At 54.8% G+C, this 25,342-nt stretch overlaps 1 protein-coding gene and 1 non-coding gene across 4 annotated transcripts in view; one reads left to right on the plus strand and one right to left on the minus strand.

Moving 5' to 3' along the window:
* Positions 1-25,342, minus strand: part of HIVEP3 (HIVEP zinc finger 3) — a 427,770-nt gene that overhangs the window by 153,353 nt on the left and 249,075 nt on the right. The gene's annotated exons all lie outside the window — the stretch shown is intronic.
* On the plus strand, positions 6,086-6,215 carry LOC123832368. Its single transcript, XR_006788027.1, has one exon. It is a non-coding gene; the product is annotated as a small Cajal body-specific RNA 24 (non-coding RNA).

Below are 25,342 nucleotides of genomic sequence, written 5' to 3' on the forward strand. Positions count from 1 at the left end.
AGCCCACAGCATCGGAACACCCAGCCAGAGTTCCAGACTTGGGAGTGTGTATCCCAACAGCAGGCGGGCACTGCAGCATCATGGGCCAGAGGCAGGAAGTGGCTCGAAGAAGGGAGCGTCTGGAGGTCGGGGCAAGCTTGCAATGGATTCCAGCAGGGCCACTCACGGCAGTCTCCAAAGTGGCAATCTCTAAAGCCGGAAGAATGGCAGCACAATTTTCTGGCAATCTTCCTTGTTTACAGCAAGAACCCGGGCAGCACCTTGAGGGCTCGGGGAAGGGAACTAGCCCAAGTGGGGTTTGGGTGGAATGGTAATAGCTAGTCAGGGTCTCAGGGTGTGGAGTTCATGTGTGGCTCTGGCTCTGACTCTCGCGGAGAAGTGGAGTGCAAGGCAGGAGAACAGAGGCAGAAAGCAGCAAACCCAGTTCTGCAGAGTCACCAGCACAACAGGGTTTGGGGGAGGCTGCAGCCCAGTGGGCACCCCACCAGCACCCATAGGAATGCCAGGTACGGAGTTCAGGGCAACCAGGCCAGTGCCAGGCCCTGCCAGCCTCCTGGGCACTGAGGAAATTTAAACTACTTTAGCTCAGGTGCTGGACAGGCACATTGGAGGGACAGTGCCTTCAGTGGAGCTGGGAGGTCAGAACTAACAGGGGTTTAAATAAGGAAACACTTTCCATAAGGAGCTGGAGGATCTCTGGTGAGATTTCCGACTTATGCCAACCTGAGTCTGATGGTGTGCAAGCAAGCTGGGTGCCTTGGGGAGACAGCCCCGTTCGAGTCCAAGGGGATGGCCGCCGAACCAGTACCCCCTCCATCCTGTTCTTCGTGCATCAGCCCTGGGATCAGGCGCTTCCTCCTGCCACATTCTCATCTGCATGCTCTGCCTCTTCAGAGCGCCCACCGCCCCTTTCCTAACACCCGGCAGACCCCAGAAATAGTCCCTAGGGGTCATCTTTAGGCCAGAATGATCTCAAAAGGTCATCTAATGTGCCAACCTCATGTGGCCAAAAGGAAAACAGAGGTACAGAGAAGTGCAGGGGAGTGAGTGCTCTTGACCTGTTGCGAGCCCGGGCAGTCTCATCCTCTTGAAGGTCAGGCCAATTCTGACATTCCCTGGCTCTGCTTCAAAAGGGCCAGCATGTGAGCAGGAAATTAATTCTTCAGAGCCCCCTGGAATGGCTCCAATTTAAGGCTGGAGTGAGGGAGGATCTGTCCCTTTTCCTTTCTCTCTCTTCTTCCAACACCTGTGTCTCCTGCACTCACCTGCGAGCTCCACCCACTCCTTGTTCCCAAACCAACCTTCCCTCTTACAGTCATTATAGTCACGCAAAGAACCTCCTCACGCAAAGAGCCCAGACTCTCCTCCAATATCATGCCCTGATTCTGGAAACTGCCGCCGACTTATTCCTGAGGTCCAGCACTGCCTTATTCCTCAGTCCTGGTCCGGTGCCCAGCTGCGGTCCCACACCCCAAGCCCGAGTCCCCAGTGTCTGGACTGTGCAGCATCGTGGTGATATGGTGGCAGCCAAGAGTGGCTTCTGAAGCAGGTGCTTGTCTAAGTTTTACATGAATTACTTTACCAAATCCCAAAGAGGGCCATACTAGGCAGTTGCTATCATTACTCCCATTTTACAGACAAGGCAGCAGAAGGCCCTGCTACCAAAGGACACTGGAATGGTAAGTGGCAGTGCCCGATAGCCCCCTGACAGCCGCACATCAGCCATTTCTTGGGACTCTGCTCTGCTGCGGGCCTGGACTGGATCCCTCCCACTGACATCCCCTGGGCTGGCCTTGAGCAACTGCTCTCCCTGTGGCATGGGAGGTCGCCAGTCCCTGGCCTCTCTCCCTCCCTACCACTCTGGGCTTCTGTCATGTCCTTCAGAGAGGACACAAGGCCTGACAGGACCTGGTTATTTGCAAATGTAGACCCCATGACATCACCCGTGAAGCTGGCTCCCTCTCACTCACTCACTGGTCATCGCTGGGCTGCGGCTCCAGCGGCTGGTGGTGCCAAGCATCCCCCACCACCCAGGGGAAGCTGAGCAGTGCTGTGAAGAAGCCTGACAGTCCTGTGCTTAGACCCCAGCCCTGTCCCACAAGGTAGTTCCATGGGAAGGGTGGCTTCTCACAGCTTCCAACCCCCAGCTGTGAAATGGGGCTAATGACACTGATCTTGAGTGGCCTTGGTGAGCACACATGAAACACCTCTGTCTAGCGCCCGACTTTCTGTGAAGGCCGGTTCCCCTCCCCGCCTTTTCCTCACTGGCTCCTACTCGCCTTGGTGCGCACTGTCTCCTGGTGCCAGAGAGAGCCTCTCGGGGTGAGGAACCTGAGTGGTCCCGATGATGCCCACGTGGCTGGCAGGGACCTAAGCACACTCAGCACGCCGGAGATAAATATAGGGTCCAGGCACCTGATTCTAAACAATGGGCTATTCTGGGGTTTGAATTGCTCATCAAGGGGGAGGCAGGCTCTGGGCAGTGACCAGCTCCAGAGGGCCAGGACAAGCATCGGGGTGGAAAACAGACAAAGGTGCAGGTGTAGCAATGCCAGCCTGCAAGTTAAAAATCTCAGACTGCCACTGAGGGGGGATGATTAAAAAGCCTCTGGGGTGACCACTCTCACAGTGTACAAGTGGGGAAACCGAGGACAGGGAGGAGAGTGCTTCAACAAACGTTCATCAAGCGTCAACTCCAGGCTGGCTGTGTGCTCAGCTAAACAAACAGTGTGTGGGGAGACTGACAGGACACATGCCGTCACACTACCTGTGATGAGTGCCGGGAGGAGGTATGGACAGGCTGCAGGAGCAAGAAGGAGATGCACCCTCCTAATCACACGGGTCGTTCATTCATTCACCGATGTGCCTGGTGCTCACACGTGCGAGGCACAGGTGAGGTGCCAAAGACACGACCCTGAACGAAATCCAGTCCGGCCTTCCTGGGGCTTGTGGTCGGATGACAGGGAAAGGCAGGCACAGGTGAAGGAAGCTGCGTGCGACAGACTGCCAGGATGTGTAATGCTATGAAGAAGAATATAGCAGAGGAACCTGTCACTGGCTGACATTTTAGGCAGACAGGTTGATGCTAAGTTACAAATTCACTTTATCACATGAGACAGGCAGGCAGTGAACACGAAGAGGGAACAGGGAAACCAGGCCCTGGGCTGGCCTGCCCCGGGGGTCACAGAGAACCAGCAAGAGCAGGACCGTCCCAGGTGTCGGGCCTCACAGGCTGGAACTAGCCCCTGCACGGTGCGGCAGCCCCTCGTCCCCAGCACCACCATCCCTCCCTCCGTCCTGCTCAGGGGATGGGGTGGGGGGCGCAAGACGCAGCCTTGCCAGGTTGGGGCCCAGAGCCAGGCCCCTTCGGCCACCACCACCTCCTGGCTCTCCGGTCACCCACACTGGCCTCAGTCTATGGAGACTGACAGAGTGTCAGCCATCCAAACGTGGCAGACTGCTCCTGACCCTCTGTCACCTCCCACAGATGTCAGTGGTGCTTTGGTATCAGACACACGTGGTCCCTCCACTTCTGAGCTGTCTGACCTTGACAAGCTCAGCCGAGCATCTGTCAAAGCTGGATGTGGTGCCATTCTCGTAGAGCTGTGGGAAAATCCACTAAAGTGAGTGTAAAACGCCCACAAGTCTGTGGCCCACGGTGGGCCTGAGAAGCTCAGGCACCTCCTGCATTGGCTCCCTCCCGCTGGGCCTGGCCGAAATTGAGCCTGGCCGAAAGCCCAGAGCATCTTCCCGCTGCAGGGCTCCCGCAGCTTTGAGAGCACTGGTGTTCTCTGCCTGTGTCTGTCTGGTTCCTGAACAAGATTGACAGCTCCCGGGGAGCGGCCTCTGGCTCCTGCACAGCTCCAAGCCACCAGCCCGGGGCTCAGCACAGACTCGCACTCAGTCTCAGCTGCTGCTCTGTCACTGTCCCCATGAGGCTTCCAGCCGGGAAAGCTGAACTTGAAAAATAACGGGGAAGGTGAAACCATGGATTGGGAGTCAGCTTCTTTACCAGCCTAATGACCCTGGACAAGTTTTCTTTTCTTTCTTTTTTTTTTGGGTAAATGAAGATAATCAGTACCTAAGTCTCTGCAGAACTTCATGGTGATTTTAATATTATTGTTCCATTATATAATCATAGGTCAAGACAAGAGTTTATTCGATTGGTAACCCGGTACTGTAATCCCTTCTGCCCTGTCCAGCCCTCAGAGCGTGAAACTCTCCAGGACAGGGAATTACACCTGACCAGCAGCCGTGCCGTGTTTTGACTGCTTCTGAGCATTAGAACCTTTGCTGCCTGTTGCTCAAAGGCCTGCCATGCTGAGCTCTGGAATGCAGAGAAATAAGTGGGGGCCGAGGGTGCAGTGTGCGGGAGGGTCTGGGAGACGTGCAGGATGTCGGGAGGGTGCTGGGAGCTGGCACCTGGAAAGGACACCTCCAGTCACTGGGCAGGGAGCGCTTCCTGAGATGTCCCCCCACCAGCTGTCAGCCCCCCTTCCCAGATTCATACTAATAATGCGCCTGCTCTGCCCTGGGCTTCAGAGCCAGCCCAGCCCTTCCCAAGAAGACATCCTGCCCTGCTGCATCCTGCCTGGGGCTGGGCCACGGGGGCCTGGGTTCTCAAGCCGTGATGTATGATTAATGACTCTGATGAGCTCACCAGGCCACGGAGGGAAGGCGATCCAAGGGGAGGCCAGAGGAAAGCTGGTTATGGATTTTAACCCTCTGATGTTACTGGCTGGGAATTCAACATCAATAATTCAAGGCAGTAGAGAGAAGAGGGTGAGAAAAATGCAAAAGAGAGAGGGAGGTGAGGACAAAAAGGAAGAGGAAGGGAAGGAGTGGGGGAGGGGAAGGAGACAGGACAAGCGGCACAGATGCATTTACTGAGTTTCCCATGTGCTACTTTCGCCTCCTGTAGCTCCTTTAAGCCTTCTCTCCATCTGTGAAGCAGATACTGTCACCCTCGCTGACCGGATAAGGAAACTGAGGTTCAGAGCGAACAGCAAGGGCTTCAGGGGCAGGGGGTGGGGGAGCTGCTGATCCAGGTCTGCTGAGCGCAGAGCCCAGGGTGTTCCTGCTACACCTGAACTTGGGCATGCAGCCCGGCCCGGGAGCACAGAGGGTCCCTTCCACCTCGGGACGCCCAGCCCCAGCTGCACTCCGGGGCCTTGGGCGGTGAGAGGAGTTGGGAGGGCTTTGCCCCCAGGGAAGAAGCCAGCCTCTGGCCTTCTGGACAGCACCAGAACTTTGTTGCTGGAGCTGAAGAAATTAACTGCTATATTTAAAAGCATTGTTCAGTTGCTATGGTAACAGAGAGGGGCTAAGAATAATATAAAAAGAAGACGATATGCCAGGTTGTCACTGGCAACCCAATTTTAAGGGTGTGTGTATATGTTTTAAAGGGAGTAGTGGGGGGAGGTGGTGAGGTTCAGACTGTCTTCCCTGCTTCCTCCGGCACCATCTGCCCGAGACACACCCCAAGGCTGGGATCTGATGGGTCTGCCCGAGTCAGGGGAGAGCTGGCACATCCTGGCCTGGAGCCCAGAGATAAAGGTGACTCTCATTCCCTAATTGCTGTCCCCTCCTGACAGCCACCCCCTGCCTGGGCAGCCTCCCTCAGCTGTGGAACCCCAGCCGGAGGCACCTCTCGAACAGATGGTCCCAAAATAGCTTCCTTTCTCTGACCTGGGAGCTTGAAGCCAGCCTGGCAGACTCCCTGGGGACCACCAGGGAGAACAGATGGTCGAGAGAGAAGAGCAGGAGACAGATTTATTGATCTGCAGCCTGGGTGTCAGCGCTGGGAGGAGGCTTGGGACAGACGTGGGCACAGGGTGGCCCTGGCTCTCTGAGGGGTCCTGGATGGAAGGACCAGGTCTAACCCTGCTCTGGGGCCTGGGCCCAGGGGACCTGGGGGACCCACAGCAGGCCTAAGGAGGGGCAGGGAGGTGGATGAAGACTGGTCCCTTGCACACCAACCAGCTGCTTGTCAGGGACGAGAGGGAAGTACTCATGGGGGCAGGAAGAACTGGGCAGGAAAAAAGACAAAATCCCTCAGAAGGTTGATTAACAGTCATGTTTTGGGTGGACATCTACTTCTATTCAGTTTCTTCTTAAGGTGAAGAAAACTGCTTGTAAGTGTCCTAGAAAAACACAGTAGCCTTCTGTTTACCTTTTGCAAGTGAAAAGGATAGACCATTCCACTACTGACATATTTTTTAAAAACAGTCATGTTTTGGGAAGAGATCTGGTATATCTTTAACTCTGTCACAGGCACGCAATTTGGAGGAAAGCTGTGACATCAACCCGACCAGGGTCCCCAGGCCAGCCAGCTCTGTCACCTTCTGCTGCGTGACCTTCAGCAAGGTCCTTAGCATCTCTGAGCCTTGGTCCTACCATAGGGAAGAAGACTTTTTTTTTTTCCAGGACTATCATTGGCTCTTGATAAACTGAAGTGTACAAAGTGCCAGGCCTGCACACAGAACATCCTCAGTAGACAGCACCATCCACCAGGAGAACCATCCACTAGGAGAGGGTTGGTTTCTCTACGCCACGCCAACCCCAGGGAGGCACAAATAAGTAAGGACTGAGAGGCAGCTGGGGAGGTGTCATTGTACAGAGACAGCTAGCAAGGGCACCCAGGGTGGCTAGATGTACCCGGAGCCCAGGTCGCTCCAAAGGAAGAGGGAGGTGTTATGGAATGAGGACAAGAGGGAGAGGGAAGATGTTCCAGGCAGAAGGAATGACTTGAGCGGAGGCAGCGAGGAGGGAAAGCATGAGGGGGGTCTGAGGGCAGCAGACAGGCTTGCTGGGCAGGAGCCTCCCAGCAAGGAGAGGTCGCTAGAGAAGGGAACTGATTGGATCTGTGTTTCATGAAGACCCCTGCGGTGCTCAGCAGGGAAGTTATGGGCCTGGAGAACTAGAGGCAGGAAGGCCCATGGGGACGCTGGTGCAAGAGTCCCGGCCAGACTTAAAGGGGCCTGGGCTGAGGTAGAACAGGGCTTTGTAGTTTACAAGGCACACCCATGTACATCACCTCATTGGATCCAGCCAGGATGGGCAGAGGGTACTGTCCTACCCAAGCTCTCCCCATTCCTGCTGACACGGCTTCCCACTCACCACATACACACATAGGTTCTCAAGCATCCCCTAGAAGTGGGCGAGTCCAGGAGAGCTGAGGGGGGCCCAGATTAAGGAGAGGTCTCATGAGTCAGTGTGATCAGGGAGGGCTTCCTGGGAGAGGAGTGGTGGAGGCATTCTGGGCAGACAGTGTAGTGCAAGTAAAGCTTGGCAAGGGGACTGGTCACAGAGCACTGGGGAAATAGCTTCTGGAGCCTGCTGCAGCTGACACCTTCTGCAGGAGAGTTGGGAGAAAGCAGGTAGGAGGTGTGGGCAGGGCTGGGTCCCAGACAGCCACGAATTGCCGACGGAGGGGCTGCATTCTCTTGTGGGCAGTGAAGACCTCTGGGGAACCAAGAGGAGTAGAGGCAGGATGAAGATGTGTGAGCAAAGCAGTCTTAGGAAGCCAGCTGGGTCAGGAGTAATATTCCTTACACCTCTCCCCACCTCTCAGACATAGGGTCCTCTTTCTTGTCTGGCTGCCTGAGCACCAGCAGCATGCACCAAATGTCAACAGCCTGTCATGGAAAATGGGCATGTTTATTTAGCAACTATTATGTCATCAGGACACTGCCAGCTTCCTCATGCCTCTGCCTGCTGTCTTCCCCCTTTTGGGGAAAGAGAGTTGCCTTAGGTCCTGTTCTCTCAGGGCACACACTTCTGGTCTTACCTTCCCATGGCGGAGGTGCCCGGACTTGTGTCTGGGCCTCACGGGAGGTCGGGCTGAGTCAGCCCAGAGGCGGAGAGCTGCCCCAAGTGTCTCAATGTCGGGGGACCGGACACCGGGTGGAGGTGTCCAGGCCAGGGCAGCCCGTTCAGCTTTTGCCCTTCTGCCTCCTTCAACAAATGTTATTGAGCACGTACTATGTGTTAGGCACTGGGTTAGGCACTGAACCAGACAAACAAAACCCCTGTCTCCTTGGAGCTTAAATTCTGATTGGGAAAACAGATAACTGCACAAGTAAATATTGTCAGGTAGTGAGGAGCACTATGAAAGAACTGAACAACCTGGAGAAGGGAAAGGAACGTGACCAGAGGAGATGTTTGAGTTGAGGTGCTCAAAGAAGGCTTCTCTAAGGAGGTGACGTTTCAGCAGAGGTCTGAATGAAGTCAGGGTGCAGTGGAAAGAGAATGTTGGAGAAGAGTATTTCAGACAGAGGGAATGGTATGTGCAAAGGTCCTGAGGCAGGAATGAACTTTGTATGTTTCTTTGACCCCTCCCCTAGTGCTCTTGGGGAAGAAAGAAGCTCAGAGAGGTTAAGTGACTTGCCTAGAGTCATGCTGCTGATTAGTGGCCAAGGAGGGCCAGAGGGCAAGTGCGCTGCGTGCTGGTTTAGGGCTCGCCTGCCCCTGCATGGGCAACTGGCCACATTTCAGGGCCCAGGCTCCAGCCAGAGTGTGGGTGCTGGCTGCTAACTGTGGGCAGAGGCAGGAGGGGGGGTGTCAGTCATTCAGTAAACAAACATTGACTGAGTGCCTACCACACGCCAAGCACTGGCTGTGGTGGGCCCTGGCATAGAGCAGGGCACACATGGGCAGAAAGCTCCTGCCCTCCCGGAGCCCACACTCTAGTGAAGATCTGAGAATGTGGGGATCACAGGATTCCAGGACGTTAGGGTCTGTGGTCTTTGGGAAACTTGGAGTGCAACTGATTGCATGTCAGCCTCAGAGGATTCTGAATCACCAAGCACAACTTCTTGGCATAGGACAGGTGACAAGTCTCTTCAGCAGCATCTGGTCACCTTGAAAGAAGCCGGACCTGAGGCCTGATGCACTGAAGTCACATGTACGACAGCCAGTGGCAGAGCAAGATCATAACACTCAGGAGCCCAGGTTCCGGGGCCAGTGAAATGCTCTTGGGTAATGGAGATGAGCGTGGGCTTGGGGGCCAGACAGACTGGCTGTCGGTCTGTACCCTGTGCTGGCAATGGCCTGAAAGCTTTCTGAGCCTCAGTTTCCTCATCTGTAAAATGGGACTCATATGGCATTACCTCAAATAGTTCTGAGGATTAAGATAACGTATGTAGAGTGCTTAGCAGGGCAAATGCTCCAAATGCTTGAAGTTGTTGTTATAATCATTAGTGAAACTTCAAGGACACTGGTATCTTTCTTTGAAGGTGACAAAGATTGGGCCCAGCTGGGATCTGAGCAGCTGGCCCACCCTAGCTAGCAGGCTTAGTATCCCACAGAGGGTCTGCCCGGGATGTTAGCTGATGGGGAACGAGGGTAGTTTCACCTTCACCTTGAAACAGAAGCATGGCCTATGTGTGGCCTGGCCCGAGCCCTCTCCCCTCCCCTTCTTCCCACTCCCTCCTCTGTCTCTGATTCTCATTGTCTCTGTCTCTTCCTCTCTCTCTCTCTCATACATACACACACACACACACACACACACACACACACACACACACAGAGGCATGTGCTACAATTATGGCCGTAAGACCTTGACCCACCCCAGGGCAGTGGGAGACAAACGAGAGTGAAGGGAAGGAGAACAGTTTCTAGAAGATTCTAACTAGAGGTTGAGGTACATGTTTTGATCACCTCTTGGCTGGCCTAAAACTAGCCATGATGAAACTAGGGCCTACCCAGAGGTCAGGAGACCAAGAGCCCATGACCAAGTGACACTGATAAGAAACATACCCTTGATAGTGGCGAAGGACCAAGGCCAGACAGCTGGAATGAAGGGATCAGACTGGGCTGTAGTGGCCATGGACAGCAGCTGCACAAAGGCAACCAGGCACCCCAGGGGACTTCCTGGAGGAGGAGGAGGGTGTCTGTCATCTGAGCTTTGAAGTTTGGGGAGAATTTGGCCAAATAGAATTTGTTGCTCAGTATGAGAACTGTATTACAAGCAGAAAACAAAACAGAACAAAAAAGTTAAGGCATGGAGGTTGGGACCTTTAGGATGCAAAATAACAGTGAGGTTCCGTTGATGATTGAGGCTTTTTCTAAGTTGGAAGAAGTGAGTAGGGAGGTGGAGCAAGAAGCCCTTTTTACCTTCAGTTTTCACCTTTACCGTGAGCAAACAGCAGTGCCTTCATGCATGCGAATAACTCTAAAAAAAGTGGAGGCAGCCTAAGCAAGTCATTCTGCTTTCCTGTGCCTCACTTTTTCCATCTCCCAGATGGGTGTGTCCCGGACAGGGGAGGGGGGCTGCCCCAGAGCAGGTGCTCCTGACCAACGGCAGTCCTTGGCCACCCCACACTGCTCAGGGAGGTCTGTGGCCAATTTCTCTGTCCCCACCAGGACATCCATCTTTCTGGGGCAAAAGCCACAAAACGAGAAGGACGACATGGTGACCAGGCTCAAGAGAGACACAAAGAGCCTCACCCTCCACCTCAGCCCAAATTCACAGCAGTCCCAGGTGGGTGTCTGAAACTTGAAGAGGTACAGTGTCTTGCCTGAGACCCGTAGCTGGTTAAGTAGCAGAGTCTGGATTTGAACCCAGGACTGCTTGGCTCCCAGACTCAGATCTCTGTCAAGCCAGGCCATCTCTTTTTCTAAGTGGCACAGGCCAAGGATGTAAGCTGAGATGGAAAGCAATTCATTCTCAGTCCCACGAGGGCTCAGACTTGGGAGGGCAATGAGGCTCAGCTACACCTGCCACTGCAGGGGCCCAGACCCTCAGAGACTTGGCTCTGGTTTCAGCCAAGGGTCCCTTCCAAGCCATCATGGCCCTTCCTACGCCTCCCCGGCCCTTCCTCAAACATCCTCCCAGGCCTCCATCCCAGATCCTGAGAAGTCTTCAGAGCAGCCAGAGAATTCCATAATCAGTAAGATGCACCCAATGTGCCTGCAGCCCCACCCCCAATCAGGCCCTTGGCGCTGTTCACAGGCCTCAGACAGCAACTCCTGAAGGGACTGAAGAGGAGGGGAGATGCTGTAGTTGTCTGCACGGGGACATCCCACAGCTTGGATGACTCACGCACAGGTTGGTTCTGTTTGGACATAGTTAGGACAGCTTGGGTTCTTCTAGAAAGAAATGTGTTCATCCCATTCTGGCTCACCAATTCAAGCAATGAATACCCCATGTTCTTCATTATTCCATCTTTTCAAAGCCTATTGTGCAAGGTGTGAGGGAGCTATAGGTGGAACCATGAATGTGCCCGCCAGTCAGGGGGAGGGAGAGCTTTCTGGGAAGAAGGAACCACACCTGCAAAGGCCCAGGGGCACAGACGGCGGCACAGTCTGGGCTGACTGGAACACGGAGGTGGAGAGGGAGACAGGGAGGAGTGGCGGGGAGATCCCGGGGGCCTCCGTAAGCCATTCTAACGGAACTTCCAGTTGAACCCTGGAGGCCATGAGGAGCTATTCAAGGACTTTTTGCAGGAGATGATGTGATCAGATTTGTGGTTTTGCAAGGTCAGCCTGGTGCTCTGTGGAGGGCAGACTGCAGAGGCAAGGGTGGCAGGCGGAAGCAGCTACAGAAACCCAGGTAAGGCAGTGTAGTTAGCAGCGGAGGAGAGAGGAAGGGGACACACCTGAAAGCTTTCAAATCAACAGGCCTCGGTTGCCTTGGGTGGGGGTGGGAGTGGTGTGTGGGAAATGAGGCCTGAGTTTGGGGCGCCCCATCCCGTCTGGGGCCCCTGGCTTTGCCACCATCTCTGTCCTCATCCCGTTGCCATAACTGGGAGCCACAGAATGGAATTGTAGGGGGAACTCCGTGAAATACCAAACTTCTGGCTCTACCACATGAACTGGGAGTGATTTTACTAGCAGAAAATGTGCACCATGAAATCATAACCACACACGCACATCCACTATAAAAAAATACGCTGTGAATCTCAACAGAATTGGCTGATTTTGATACTTCTTACTAATATTTTTTTTTCTACTTGAACATTTCATTTTTCTGCCTGGCGTACTCATGAGCAGCCAAGCAGTAGCCAGTTCCAGGAGCTTAAATAAAGCCAATGGGAGAAAAATGTAAAATGAGGTAATGCTAAGTATTAATCTTGTTCTTTACTACCACTGGGAAGAGATAGATACCATTCTAGCTTCGCAGTGAATCATCTCAGTACAGCTTTCAGAGCACGGGGAGAGCATCCCTCCTGGTCTGTCCCAGTCAGGGTTGGAGAGGAATCAGATTAGATAGTTTATGTGAAGGAATGAATGGCTGACAGGGTGCTCTGACCCCTCCTGAAGCTTGGCTTTAGCCCTGGATAGTAAGTAGCTCTCCCCACTGCCTTTGGCTATCATCACCCGCCTCTGCGCCCAGAGAACACAGAGTACTTTGCCTGGGGTTACAGCACCCTCCAAGCAGCCTAAACACAGATCCACCTCTCTGTGTCTGCAAGAGTGGCATCAAGTAGCATCTCGGGGTAGACTTCTGCGTCCCCTTCCACCACCATCCACTGTCACCTTCCAAAACCGCTCTAAGTAAGCAAACTCACTTAGTCTATTCTGACTGCCGAAACAGAAATCCACAGTCTGGGTGGCTTGTAAACAACAGAAATTGCTCTCTCACAGTTCTGGAGGCCGGGAAGTCCAAGATCAGGGGGCTGGCAGATTCAGTGTCTGGTGAGGACCCACCTCCTGGTTCATAGATGGCCATCTCCTCCCTGTGTCCTCGCAGGGTACAAGGAACAAGGCAGCTCTCGGAGTCCCTTTTACAAAGGCACTAACCCCATTTATAAGGGTTCCGCACTCACGAGTTAATCACCTCCCAGGGTCCCACTCCCTAATGCCGTCACATGTGTTAGGTGAGTTTGGGGGGAACACATTTAGTCTACAACACAGATGTAAACGTGGGTGAAAAGTGTGCTTGCCCTACAAATGCAGCTTCAGGATAAGTCTTCTAAATGCTCTCATGCCCACCAGGATGCCGCCCCTGAGACCCTCCTCAGAGGACAGCTGGGAGGCTGGTTCCCCTGGGAGTGGGGTTGCCTTCCCATGCAATGCCTAGGACTGAATGAGCCATAGGATGGGCTTTTCCTTAGGAGGACCTACTGTTCCCGCCAATGACAGTGAATACAAAGGCCCATCCAGAGCACCATTCTGCAGATGAGGACCTGAGACACAGCCTTGCCCTGGGTCACACTCAGGAGGTTCCTGAACACCTGGCCACACCCACCCTCCCAGGCCCTTTCAGGAACGCTGCGCAGACTGGAGGTGTCCTGCTCTGAGCTGACGTCACAGTCTGGGAGCAGGCAACGGGCAGAGGGGGCAGCACCCGGGCAGTGAGGTGATCACTGAGGCATCTGGTGCCACGTAAAGAACCAGAGGTCTGAGCCCTGGCCCCAGCTCCATACACACACCCTGCACAAGCTTGGGCAAGTCACAGAACCTTGAGGTTTCAGTTGGCAAAGGCTGGGCTGCACAGGATCCTTTCAAAGGACTGCTCTGGTTTAATGAATCCCTGTTTTGATTATGGGCATGTGTGGTGGGTGATGAGGGAACTGACTATTTTTATGTAATCTGTGAGATGCATTTTTTCCTGCTGATAAGTCAATTTTTTTTTTATTTTACTTCTAAAGACTGTTCTGCAGGGACAGGGGGGAAGCTGTTCGGTGTATAAGTATAAACAAAGGTGCTGACACCTGGTCTGCACTGAGGTCACCTGCTGGGTCTTATCTGAGGCCAGGAGCTCTATCCCAGCCGGACAGCTCTGTGCCCTGATGGGGGTGACTCCCAGGCCTGGGCCAGGCTGGGGTGGGAGTCAGGTGGGGGCCAGCAGGAGTTGGTGAAGGACTCCAGGTGTGTCCTCACACCAAGACAAAGAGCATGGCCATCTCCACCTGCAGCTTCACCATGACGATCTGCTGAACCTTTCCCGCCCACAGCCTCACATCAGCCCAGAGAAGGGTCAGCCTTCTGTTTCCCAGGTCACAGAGGGTGGTCAAGTGACTTGTCCAAAGTCCCACAGCAAGTGGTTGAGAAACGCAGAACTGAAACTCAGGACTCAACACTTTCCACCCTCTTTGAATGAAGCAGTCCGCCCTGGGCAGGACGGGCATCTGTGAAAGCACCTCTCTGGTGTGAAGAGCGTCCCTGGACTAAGAAGGTTTCAGGGGGGGCAGAAACACACCAACTGTAAACGCCAGTGTTTCCCCACCTCTGCCACCAGCTTCTCCCAATAACAAAGGGAGATGGCTCCTTATAAAAAAAAAGCTGTGGAGAGGCTAGGGCACGGAGACATGTCTTCCAGCTGAATCCTGCTACTACCAAGGAGGGACATAGACTTCAAGGGCTTGTGTGGAGCTGCCTGACGCAGCAGCCGAGGGATAACTGAGAATCTCTCAGCAGCACCCAAACTATTGCCTGCTGCTGATGCACTGCCCCCTTCCAGTCCGGACGGGTGGCCAGCTGGTAAAAGACCTGGATCCATAGGACCAGGAAATAAAGCTAGCAAATGAGCCAGAGTCCGCATGGAAACTGCATGGGAAGCCAGGTTCACCCGTCCTCTGTCCCTTCCCCTAACTCATGAGTAGCTCATGATGGCTCTGGCGGCTCTGAGGGCTCTTAGCAGCAGGCTCTGACATCTCCGCAGTTGTCTGTAACCAGGAGCCTTGGCAAAGCAGGGTGCCAGAGCCGCACAGGGAGGGTGATAAACACCATCTCGTAAACACCAACCAAATAGTTAATCATGTTGGAACACATTAACTAAACTTAATCGTTCTGATCTCTTGTCTTCGTATTTTGAAATATAAACGTTTCCTCTCCACGTCTCCAACGGGAACACGGGTTTCATTCTGTGGCTGGGGCTCTTCCCTGGGCGAGGCGCTGCCTGCAGGACTGAAGGCGCCCTCTCCACGCGGTCACAGGGGAATGCCAAGGAGGACCCAGCAGACAACACGGCTGGGAAGGGATCTGGGGGTGGGGAAGTGTGAGGAGCTGTTAACAACTCTGAGGGGCGGGGCTTGGGAAACATGGCTGAAGACAGTCAAAAGGTACAAAAATCCCAGCTACAAGATAAGTCCTGGGAGGTAATGGGCAGCATGGCAACTAAGGTTAACGACACTGTATTGTCCACTCGGGAGCTGCTAAGAGAGCAGATCTTTAAAGTTCTCATCACAAGAAAAAAAACTTGTGCATGTGTGGGGTGACGATGTTAGTTAGACCTACTGTGGTGGCCGTGTCGCAATACACACAAATACTGAATCATATGCACCTGACATTTAAAGAACGTCATGTCACTTATACCTCAGTTAAAGAAAAGAGTCATGGACGTTTGGTCTTAAACAAGAATAATGGCAGCAGGCAAAACGGACCGGGTGCTTACGGCATGCTGGCATGTTATATACACCTGCTCACGAGGGTCCGACAGTTGTCCTATTTTGGGCACAATGTCACACAGATAGCAAGGGGCCATGCCGGGATTTGAACTGGGGGAGCTGGGCCCTAGAGTCCAAGAGCTTAACCATTCTGCTGCACTCAGACTGGGGCTGAGAGACTAGGGCGAGTCTGGAGGTGCCCGAGTGCCCTGTTCAAATGTCTGGAACAGTGGTGCCTTTGGAGATGGCTAAAAGTGTCAGGAGGGAGTGAAGGCACACAGGTCTCAGCTCACTAGGAAAAACAACTTTCTAAGCAGCAGTGCTGCCTGACGGGAGATGGCTGCCCCGGGCAGTACCAAGCTACTTGCCACTGGCAGTCTGTAAGGAAGGAGGCTCCTGCTCTGGGTAGCGGCGGTGCTGACTCAGAGGGCATAACTGATAACACACCCCTTCTTTCCCAGACCTGTCTCTGTGCAGGCCTTGGTGGCTCAGGACAGGAGGCACAGAGGGCAAGTTCCGCCTCTGGCCAGGTGTGGTCCCCGTGAAGATGGGTTGGGGATGGCCACAGACGTAGGAGCCTGGACTCGGAGGCAGCCTGCAGACACGAACTGGTATTTGTTGAGTTTTTTCTAAATGCCAGCTATTTGAGCTTTACGTGTATTGTCTCATTTGCTCCGTATATCCTCTGAGGCTGATTTTCTTACTCATTTCACAAATGAGAAGCCCAAGGCCAGAGAGGGTAAGCAGAGGGCCTGGGGGGCTGGCAACAGCTGCTCAGCCTCTCAGGACCGGCTGAGAGCTGCCTTGGCTCTCCCACCGCGGGGAAGAGGCAGGGTGCTGGCCCCTTCCCATCCCTGACCCCCGCCCTAGCCAGGGCCCCAGCCAGGAACCAAGGCCCAGGCAGGCCGGGCCCCTGGGGATCCCAAGGTGGTAGGAGGGGGATGGGGGGGTTGGCAAGCGGAAATGGGTGAGGGTGGGTTGGGGAAGACACTGACAGACGGAAATGAAAGTGGCCCTGAAAAAAAAGGAACGAGGGAAGAAAAGCAGAAACTAAAACAAGTGACAAAGAAAATGAGAGTGTCCAGAGGAAGTGGCCCAGGGGCGCGGCGCCGGCGGAGGAATCCCCCACAGCCTGGTGTTTCCTCTCTTCTCAGAGACGGAGTGGGAGGTGGTGGCAGTTGGCCAACCGCCCCATGCCACCGTCAGCTCCTCGCCGCAGGCGGAAGGCAGCCCGGTGGCGTTGGCCAGGGAGGCCTCCTCGGGCCGAGCACTGATGCAGAGCCCAGGACCCCTGGGCTGGGGGCAGGGTGGACCACGTCCTGCTGGGTGCTGCTGGGACATGGATTACACCTCGCTGGGCCCCAGGGTCATTTGGGTAAACCCCATAACACTGCCGGGAGGACTGTCCCTGAGCCAAAGCCCCGAGCGGGGTGAAGGACCCCGGGAAGCCCTGGCTGTGTGGGGGAGCACGCGGGAGGTCAGCAGGGGCTGTGCCCTGAGCTGCGGCACGCCCACAGGGGAGTATCACTGCCTTCTCCTCTGAGCGGACATTCATCTGACACGTACTGGCCTTAACCGCTCTGTGCCCATTGGCCATAGTAAGAGGCTAAAGAAGAGCCAGTCTTACTTCCAATTACAGGCTCTGCAGACAGACTCCCAGCTCCTTATCCCAGCTCTAACACTTGGAGCTGTGCCGCCTCAGGCAAGTTACTTGACCTCTCTGAGCATCTCCCTTCATCTGTAAAGTGAAAACAAGACACACCCCTACCTCCTAGGTTGTGAGGATTCCATGAGACTGTGTGTGTAAAGCACTCAGTCCAGAGCCAGGCACAAATCCATCAGCCTCGGCCTGGGCAGCACCCAGCCTGGCGTGGAGCTGGACACTCTCCATGGGGAAGGAGCAGTGGTGTAATGACAGGGAACACGAAGGGATGGGCCGCTCAGTGCTGGGCAGGGATGTGGGGCTGGCTCTGCAGAGGTGTCGGCACAGGTGGAGAGGGGAAGGGGTGAAGGGAACGGCAGGAACAAAGGCACCGAGGCAGGGCAGGGGGCTCAGTGTCTGGGCACAGTGGTGATATACAGCGAGAAACTGTCTCATCCAAGGCTCCACCGATGGGGCTCAGACTAGGCTCTGCAGTGACACAGGCATGTTGCTGAGGTGCTTCTGTTAGCACCTGACCGCGGGGCTGGCTTCTGGGGCCAGCCCTTTCTAGCCTTCCTCAGCTGGGTTTTTGCTAAGGTGGCGACTGCCTCCAAATGGACTCGGGGAATTTACCCAGGGCACGAGTGTGGCTCTTGTGAACGGGTCTGGCCTGGGACTCAAGGACTACAGTGAGGGCAGCTGCTGTGGTGAAGGTGTCACAAGGCACAGTTTGGGGGTCACAGGAAGGGGAAGAAGGGGGTTTCTCTGCCAGGTTTGCTGTGTGCCAAAGACCTCGTTTGCATAGACGTCAGCTGCTGCTGTGGGTGGCATCACCTGCCTCTGTGTGGCTACAGTCTCGCTTTCGGTCACAGCCCCCCACACAGTCACTGTGAGGCTACTCAGGCTGCCACAGCCACGCCACCCTCCACACAGCCGTCCAGGAGCACCCAGGAATCGGACCACTGGCTCCATCACCCTCAGGGCTTCTGTTCACTTGCCCACGCCTCAGTGTCTCCATCTGTGAAATGGAGAAAATAAACATACCAACCTCCCAGGAGGACTGTGGGAAGGAAATGAGATCCTGGAGGGGATGCACTTTGCAGAGAACCCACAGAGGTCAGAGGTGAATGACCATGGGCAGCCCCTTTCCCTTCCTTGCCCATCTACTTTCTACATTGCATTTGAGGGACCGGGTGGACCTGGGCCCATTTTATCCCTCACCCTAATTCTGGGACTTGAGGTCACTCACTCTGCTCTTTATAGATCAGCTTACGTGTCTGCAAGATGGGGAAGATGCTGGCCATCAGGAAAGGAGCGACAGTTGGCAAAGCTTGTCCTCACTGCCCTCATGCCCGCCTTTCACCTCTCAGGACTTGGTGTTAGAAAATAACCTTATTTTAGTCATTTACCATTTAGTCTGAATGAGCCCCTGATGACCTTAGAGCTGGGATACTCTTGGATTCTTGGAGGAGTTCTAAGCTCCTCCCTCCCAACTCCCTACACGTTTTATGGAAGGAGAGAGTGAGGAGAAGTGAGGGAGAAGAAGGGCCATGGCCGAGGTCACTAGCACGTAAGTAGCTGGGATGGACTGAGAGCAGGGCTTCTCGAACACGATGACCTTGGGGCCTCACAGTCACTGTCCCCATTCCTCTCATGACTTCAAGTTCACTAAAGGTCAGCCGGCCCAACAGCTGATTCTCCATTGTAAGGTGCCAGGTGCTGGAGACCAAGAAAGTGGTGTGTTCTTGCTTTCGACCTATGATTGAAAAGTCCCCATGTGAGTTTCCAGTCTCCCTCTCAGCCACACTGCTCTTGAGCCTTCCCCCAGCCTGGGGGGTCGGGGGAGGAGGGGGCAGGCATTAGGGTGCCCATGTTCCCTACAAGGACATTAAGACCAAGAAAGGGTAATGGATCAGGCAGATGTCCTACGGCCCTCCAGGCATGAGTGGTTTAACCTTAGGAAATGCAGCTGCAGGATAAGGAGCTTGCATCCTACCTTCTCCTGGGGCCTCTCAGGAGACCAGGAAGCCCCCTGCTGCCCAGAACTCCCCTCTGTCCACCTGGGGAGGCCTTGCCTAAGGTCTCAGAACTGACAAGGTTCAGCTCAAGGAGGACTCAGTGGTGGTGGGGAGCACCAGCAACCCGGGCCTCTGCTCTCCTCACTGGGACCTCAAACATCTGGTCCTTCCCTCCTTGAGCCTCGGCCTCCCTCCCTGCAGAGTGAGGAGTAGGTGAGCTGACCCTTCAACCTGCCCCTTCCCCAACCTGACTGTGCCAGGCCAGCCCAGTGTGACAGCCCTGGTGTCAGGGCTGCCGGCTCCTCCTGCTGCAGGTGCCCGGTGCCGGGAGGCACGGCTCCCCAGTCAGCACTCACGCCCAGGGCGGAATGGGGGCGTGCTACAAATGGGCCACCAGTGGGATGCTACGAATGCTACAAATGAATCCACGGGGGACGGGGGTGAAATACATCCAGGCCGTTCTCTCATGCTCTGCACGTTAATAATGCATGGGCAGCCGGTGCAGGGCCCATCACAGGCCTGAGGTCAGGTGGCATCAGGAGGCCTCTAATGGTCCTGATTATCTGGGGAAGGCTCTCTGGTGGGATGTGGGCAGCACGGGCGGGAAGCTAGGATTCCGGGCACTTAGACCCTACAGGTGGAAGGTTCGGGGTGGGGGAGGGGGGCAAGAGCACAGCTTGCCTAGATCAGAGCCCCATTCAGGGGATTGCATGGGGTGACCTGAGACTTCCTGCAGGGGGGCTTCACATACTTGTGAAGAGGAGCAAGGGCCCAACCCCTGCAGACAGGTCACAAAGAAAGTGGGGCATCACAGAGACTCAGGACTGAGAGACGTCCTGTCAGAATCTCCCCTGGGTGGCACCTCTGCCCGGTGCTGCGCAGCAAGCACCTGCATACCTGCAGGGCCAGAGCACTCATTACCTCCCAGAGTGACACGCAGCCCATCTTTAAACGAGTCTGACTGTGGAACCAGATGCATCTGTGCACAGCAGTCCAGAGAGCAGGTAGGTGCCACTGAGTGTTGGTTGAGTGAGTGAGGAAGCCGGATAAAAGGGCTGATGTGAGAGACCAGGTCCTGGGTCTTAATCTTAAGGGTCCTCTGTCTTCAAGAGACTCCAGGCCACCAACCTGGCCAGCTTTCCAGCTTACCACGGTGGCAGATGCTCTGCCAGAAGCCCTGAGCCCACCCAGGGTCCCATGAACCTCAGCGAGCCTCTTAGCTCTGCAGCCCTGGGCTCGGCACACGAGGTGAATGGTACAGAAGGATGGTAGGTGCTGGCGGCTGCCAGACTTTCAGATGCTGCCCTGTAACCCTCATCTCTGAGTGTTCACACTCTGGACGGTTCTCCTATGCTAAACGGGGCTGACGTGCGTAACTAAGAGGATGCCTTGGAAATGACGGTGCGACTTCTGTGGCTCAGCCATAAAAGGCATGCTTCCACCTTGCTCTCCCAGGGATCACTCTCTCCCGGGAGCCAACTGCCATACTCTGCGGGTACTTGAGCAGCCTGTGGAGATGCCCATGTGGAGGGGAACTTGGCATGCCGGGCATGTGAGGAGCCACCTCAGAAGTGGGTCCTCCACCCCCTGTCGAGCCCTCAGATGACCCCAGCCCTGGCCATCATCTTGACCGCAGCCTTGGAAGCGACTTTGAGCCAGAACCAGCCAGATAAGCTGCTTCTGAATTCCTGACCCATGGAAATGTTTAATGTTTTAAGTGCTAAGTTTTGGGGTAATGTGTCATGAGCAATAACAATACCATTCTCAATAAATGCTGGTCAGACAAGGGAACGACTCCTCTGGCTGAGAGTGCTTCTCTGTGGAAGGGTCCAGCACTGGACTAGGCACCCCGGGGGCCTGTGGCGGGCAGAGAAGAAACCGGCGCTGTGGCCCTGGCTCTCTCGGAGGCTGACAGCCATAAGCAGCGGGAGCAGTGGGAGGATTCTAAATGGGGCTGGGCTGCACAGAGGAGACAATGAAGGAAGGTGGAGAAAGAGAACCAAAGGACCGGGGCAGGGCTCCGGCTGGGTCATGGAAGACGGGAAGCATGTGGAGAAGGGATGCTTTTCCAATGGCTCTCTGTTGACTGCTGTATCCCTAATGGTGCCCCTCTGAGATAGGAGCTACTGTCTCCCCTCTTCTGTGGATGTGAAACCTGAGGTTAGGCAGTTTGCCCTGGGTCACAATACCAGGAAGGGAAGGATCTGGGATTTGAACTGTGGAACCCATTGAGCAGAAAGCTAGCAGGGGACAGCGTGCCCCCAGACAAGGAACTGAGAGGTGCTGATGCACACAGGGCCATGCAAAAGCAGGAGCAGCAGCTTTGAGAAAGAGACATGCCAGGAGTTAGGGACCACATGGCTTTGTGCAACCTCAGCCCTGCCTGAGCCACACCTCTCTGCAGGGTGCTAACAATTTGCCTCTGCTGAGCTTTTTGCCTGGGCCAAATGAGTCCCTTCTACAGCTCTGCCCACTCCTCATCACCCAGCACCTAGACCAGGAAGCACCATGCTCTAGGACCAGACCCCCTGCTCAGGCCTGGCAGCCCTGCCCCCTAGAACTGCTGCCCTCAAGCACAAGTTACATTGGCAGGCACCTGCCTTCTCCAGAGAGCCTCTGCTGGGACTGGGTGGAGCAGGGGGTGAGCAGGGGGGCACAGGGCTTTCAGGTTCCCAGCCCCCACAGAAGGCAAGTATGCCTTGAGCCACCAGAGTCACCAGGACCCAGCCCCTGGCCTGGTGCAGACGACATAGCTGGTACCTGTTCACAGAATAAACTGGCAGAAGCAAAGCCTCATTCTGCAAACACAATGGAGCATTCCTGGAAATCACACGGAGGAAATATCATGGTAATGAGTTTTCATGTTGGTACCTGATGATCCAAGTCTTTGCTGTCATCACCTCCAGGGACAGCTGGAGGGCCATACAGGGCAGTGCTGAGACCAAGCGATGGGAGTGGGACAGGGGAGGATGAGAACACAAGCCAAGGGACAGGCAGGGGATAGGATGTCCTTGGGTGCTGAAACTCCAGCGCTGACAGTCAACTGCCCGACGCCCAGGCACTAAGTGGCCATTACTGCACGAAGCAAAGAGCTTGACACTGGAGAGTGGAGATTCTACCCATGGCCGTACTCTATGCCTCCATCCACCTTGCCCTCATCCTTGCCTCCTCCAGCTGCTCCATTCCATCTTGACCCGGCCCCTCTGCATCACCTCACACGGGGCATCTGGCTCTCAGTGGTTGCCGAGCCCACCCCAGCTAGCACTCTCCACCCCCGGCCCAGGCTGCCCCCTCCCTCACAGCTGGCTGAGATACAACTTGACCCCTGCGGTCCCCAGCTCTGTTCTTCACTCCTGATCCCACCGCAGCTCCCACATCACCCCTCATTCTCCTTCTGGGCAGTGGCAGAGGCTGCACCCACCAGGCCCACTGGGTCTCTCTATGTCCTGCAGTAGTGAGTGACAGTGCCTTTGGTCTCAGAGACCATGGCATCAGAATCGAGGGTCTACCATTCACACTGCCTTTGTGGCCTTGGCCAGCCAGTGGACCGCTCAGGACTTCAATTTCTCATGTGCAGAATGGAAGAGTGTGACATCTGCCTCACAGGTAGGGCCAATGAGCCACCTGGCACAGTGTTTGGCTCAGAGAAGGCAAATGACAAACATTCATTCAGTGATATATGGAGTGGCCTCTTGGCTAGCATTTCCAGCCATCCCCTCCTGTGCCCAGGCCAGAGCTGGTATGGGACACAGCCAATGGCCACTGAGCATTTTGATGATCGATCACTTGTTTTTACTGAAGGGTGGTCAGCGGAAGAGTTATGGGCTGTATCAGTGACTCAGAAAGACCCATTGGACCACCAGGGTAAAGGGGAGCTTGGGAAGGAGGAGGCAGAGCAAAGAGGCTAGACAGGAGGGGGCCACAATGCTCTGAGAGGGAGGAGGGGCCCTGAGGGATGCTGGGCAGGAGGGATGGACAGCAGAGGGACATGCAGGGGCAAAAGCAATGGTGCTGGTGCTCCTGGACCTCGAAGGGTGCCAAGGGCAGGGGGAAGAATAGAGTGAAATGAGTATCATGGCAGCCCCGTTCTACTGCTGTGGGGGGTGCCTGATGCCACTGGGTGAGATGCAGAATGTAGAGTAAAACCCAGCTTACGGGTGTGGGCAGTGAAAATGCTAAGATGATACGTTTGGTTTTGGGAATGCAAATACATGGTGACGGAAACAGACGTGACTTTGGGCGGTGAGCACACAGTATAATATACAGATAATGTATGACAGCATCGGACACTTGAAACCTATATAGTTTTATTCACCAATGTCACTTCAATAAATTTAATAAACATTTTTTAAAAAGAAGGTGACTATAGAGAATTCAGGGCAAGCTGTCGTGGGTACAATGTTTGTCACAGGAAATGCATCCTTTCCGGTATCAAGACACTGCGCACCAACACGCTTCAAAAATGCTAGTAAATAGACTGTTAGCACATGACCTCTCTCAGGCATTTGCACATGCTTCCACACATGGAAACCTCCAACAGCCTTTTGCAGAAAGTACTATTATCTCCACTTGACAGGTGGGGAGACTGGGGCCCAGAGGGGTGATGTCACCTTGCCCAAAAAGATATCAACAAAGCAGAAAGAGTCCCTCACAAATCATTACTATTGGGCACCTACTGTATAGGAGATCCTTTTCCATTTATTGCCCATAAAGTGTTATAAGCACTTTAACAGCATCTGACACACTTTAAGTGAAACATAAATGCTCGCTATGATGGTGATGAGGAGGAGGAAGGTTAGGGTGGCGCTGAGGATTTACTTCTCTAATTTAGTCCCTTTGGCAGTGTGAGGAGGGAGGGGCGAGAGTCCCTTAAGTGTTGGGAAATCGAGTGGCAATGGAGTGGGAGTCTGGGGCACCGTGAGGCATGGAGCCCACGCAGGTCGGCATCATCCCACGCTCCAGCTCACTGGTTTGAAATAGGAGCATCCAGATCCTACTCACAGCCCTTCCCCCAGCTAGCAACCGCTACCACTCTGCCCTTCTCCTGCAGGGGGGGCCTGCTGAGGTGCTCTTTGTAGTCCGTGATCTGGGACCCAGGCATTGCCAGAAGATTAAACCCATCTCTTCTTCTCCTCCAACACAAGGCAAGCTCCGTGACAGGTGGATGGAGGAAGTCTGCACACTCCCGCCACCCACATGCTATCTAAATTCACCGCCAGACAAAGCCTTCTCTTTGTCTCCCTTCCTCCCTCCCTCCCTGCCATTCATGCGCTGATTTTGTTTCCAGTAAGTGGAGGCTGGAGAGAAAGAAAGCAAGCAGGAGAGGGGAAAAAAAACATAGATGGGGGCAGGCAACAACACTGAATCAGGACTAAGACTTAGCTCCATTGTCCCAGTGACAACTCATTAAAAAAATGATTTGTAGCTGTGCGGGGGAGCCCCGGCCTCCGAAGAGACACCTTCCCCTGTTCAGTGAGGTGGCATCGCAGCCAGTGCCCTCCCCGCCCCCCACCAGGGTGTCTGGGAGCCCGTGGTTATCACAATAGCCCTTCATGCTCCCACACAGGAGGCAATCTGAAGGTCCCCAAATTCTGATCTCGCCCTGCTAGAAGCAAGGAGTACCCAGGCTGAAGGCCTCCACAGCGGCTGTTCCGGGGAATCAGACAGGACTCCGCCTCCAGGTCTCAGCTGGGTCCCCACTGGTGCTCAAAGAGCCTCTCCTTCCTACCAAACCTTGGGAGGTGTGTCTCCTGTGCAGGAGATAACAGCCCAGCAAAATGCCGAATGCTCAGCCCCCCTGGATGGGGTGGATGAGCCAGGAGAGGACGGGGTCCTGAGGACGGCAAGGCTCCCTAGCTTCAGGAAGAGGGAGGGGGCCAGGCTGCTGACCCAACTCCTCACCCAAGGAAACAAGGCAGCTCAGGAACACCGTGCAATCTGAACAGGGGTCTGGAGAAAATTTGTCTTTCTGGACCCCTCTTTCTCATCCGTGAAATGAGAGGCTAAACTACATGCCACTCTTCCACGCCCCAAACACTTGAGGGAGCATTTACTATGGGCAGAGGCAGTACTAGGACCCAGGACACACATTTTTGGCTTCCTTCAGCGAATGTCTATTGACTCTGAGACACTGGGTGTCCAGGGGAAAGGCACAGGGAGACCATGTGTGTGTGTTCTTGAGCAGCTCGGGGTCTAAAGGGAGAAACGGACTGAAAGCAGAGGCCCCGTGTGTGCTCAGGGTGTTCTAACCCTGTCAGAAGGCCTCGAGGCGAGTCCAGAAGGACCAGAAGGGGTTCTGGCTCTTTCTCAGCACATGCAGGCCAACCTGGTGGCTGGCTGAGGCCCTATGC

This window comes from Phyllostomus hastatus, unplaced genomic scaffold, assembly GCF_019186645.2.
Source record: "Phyllostomus hastatus isolate PE091 unplaced genomic scaffold, TTU_PhHast_1.1 phas_scaffold_182, whole genome shotgun sequence".
Taxonomy (NCBI): domain Eukaryota; kingdom Metazoa; phylum Chordata; class Mammalia; order Chiroptera; family Phyllostomidae; genus Phyllostomus; species Phyllostomus hastatus.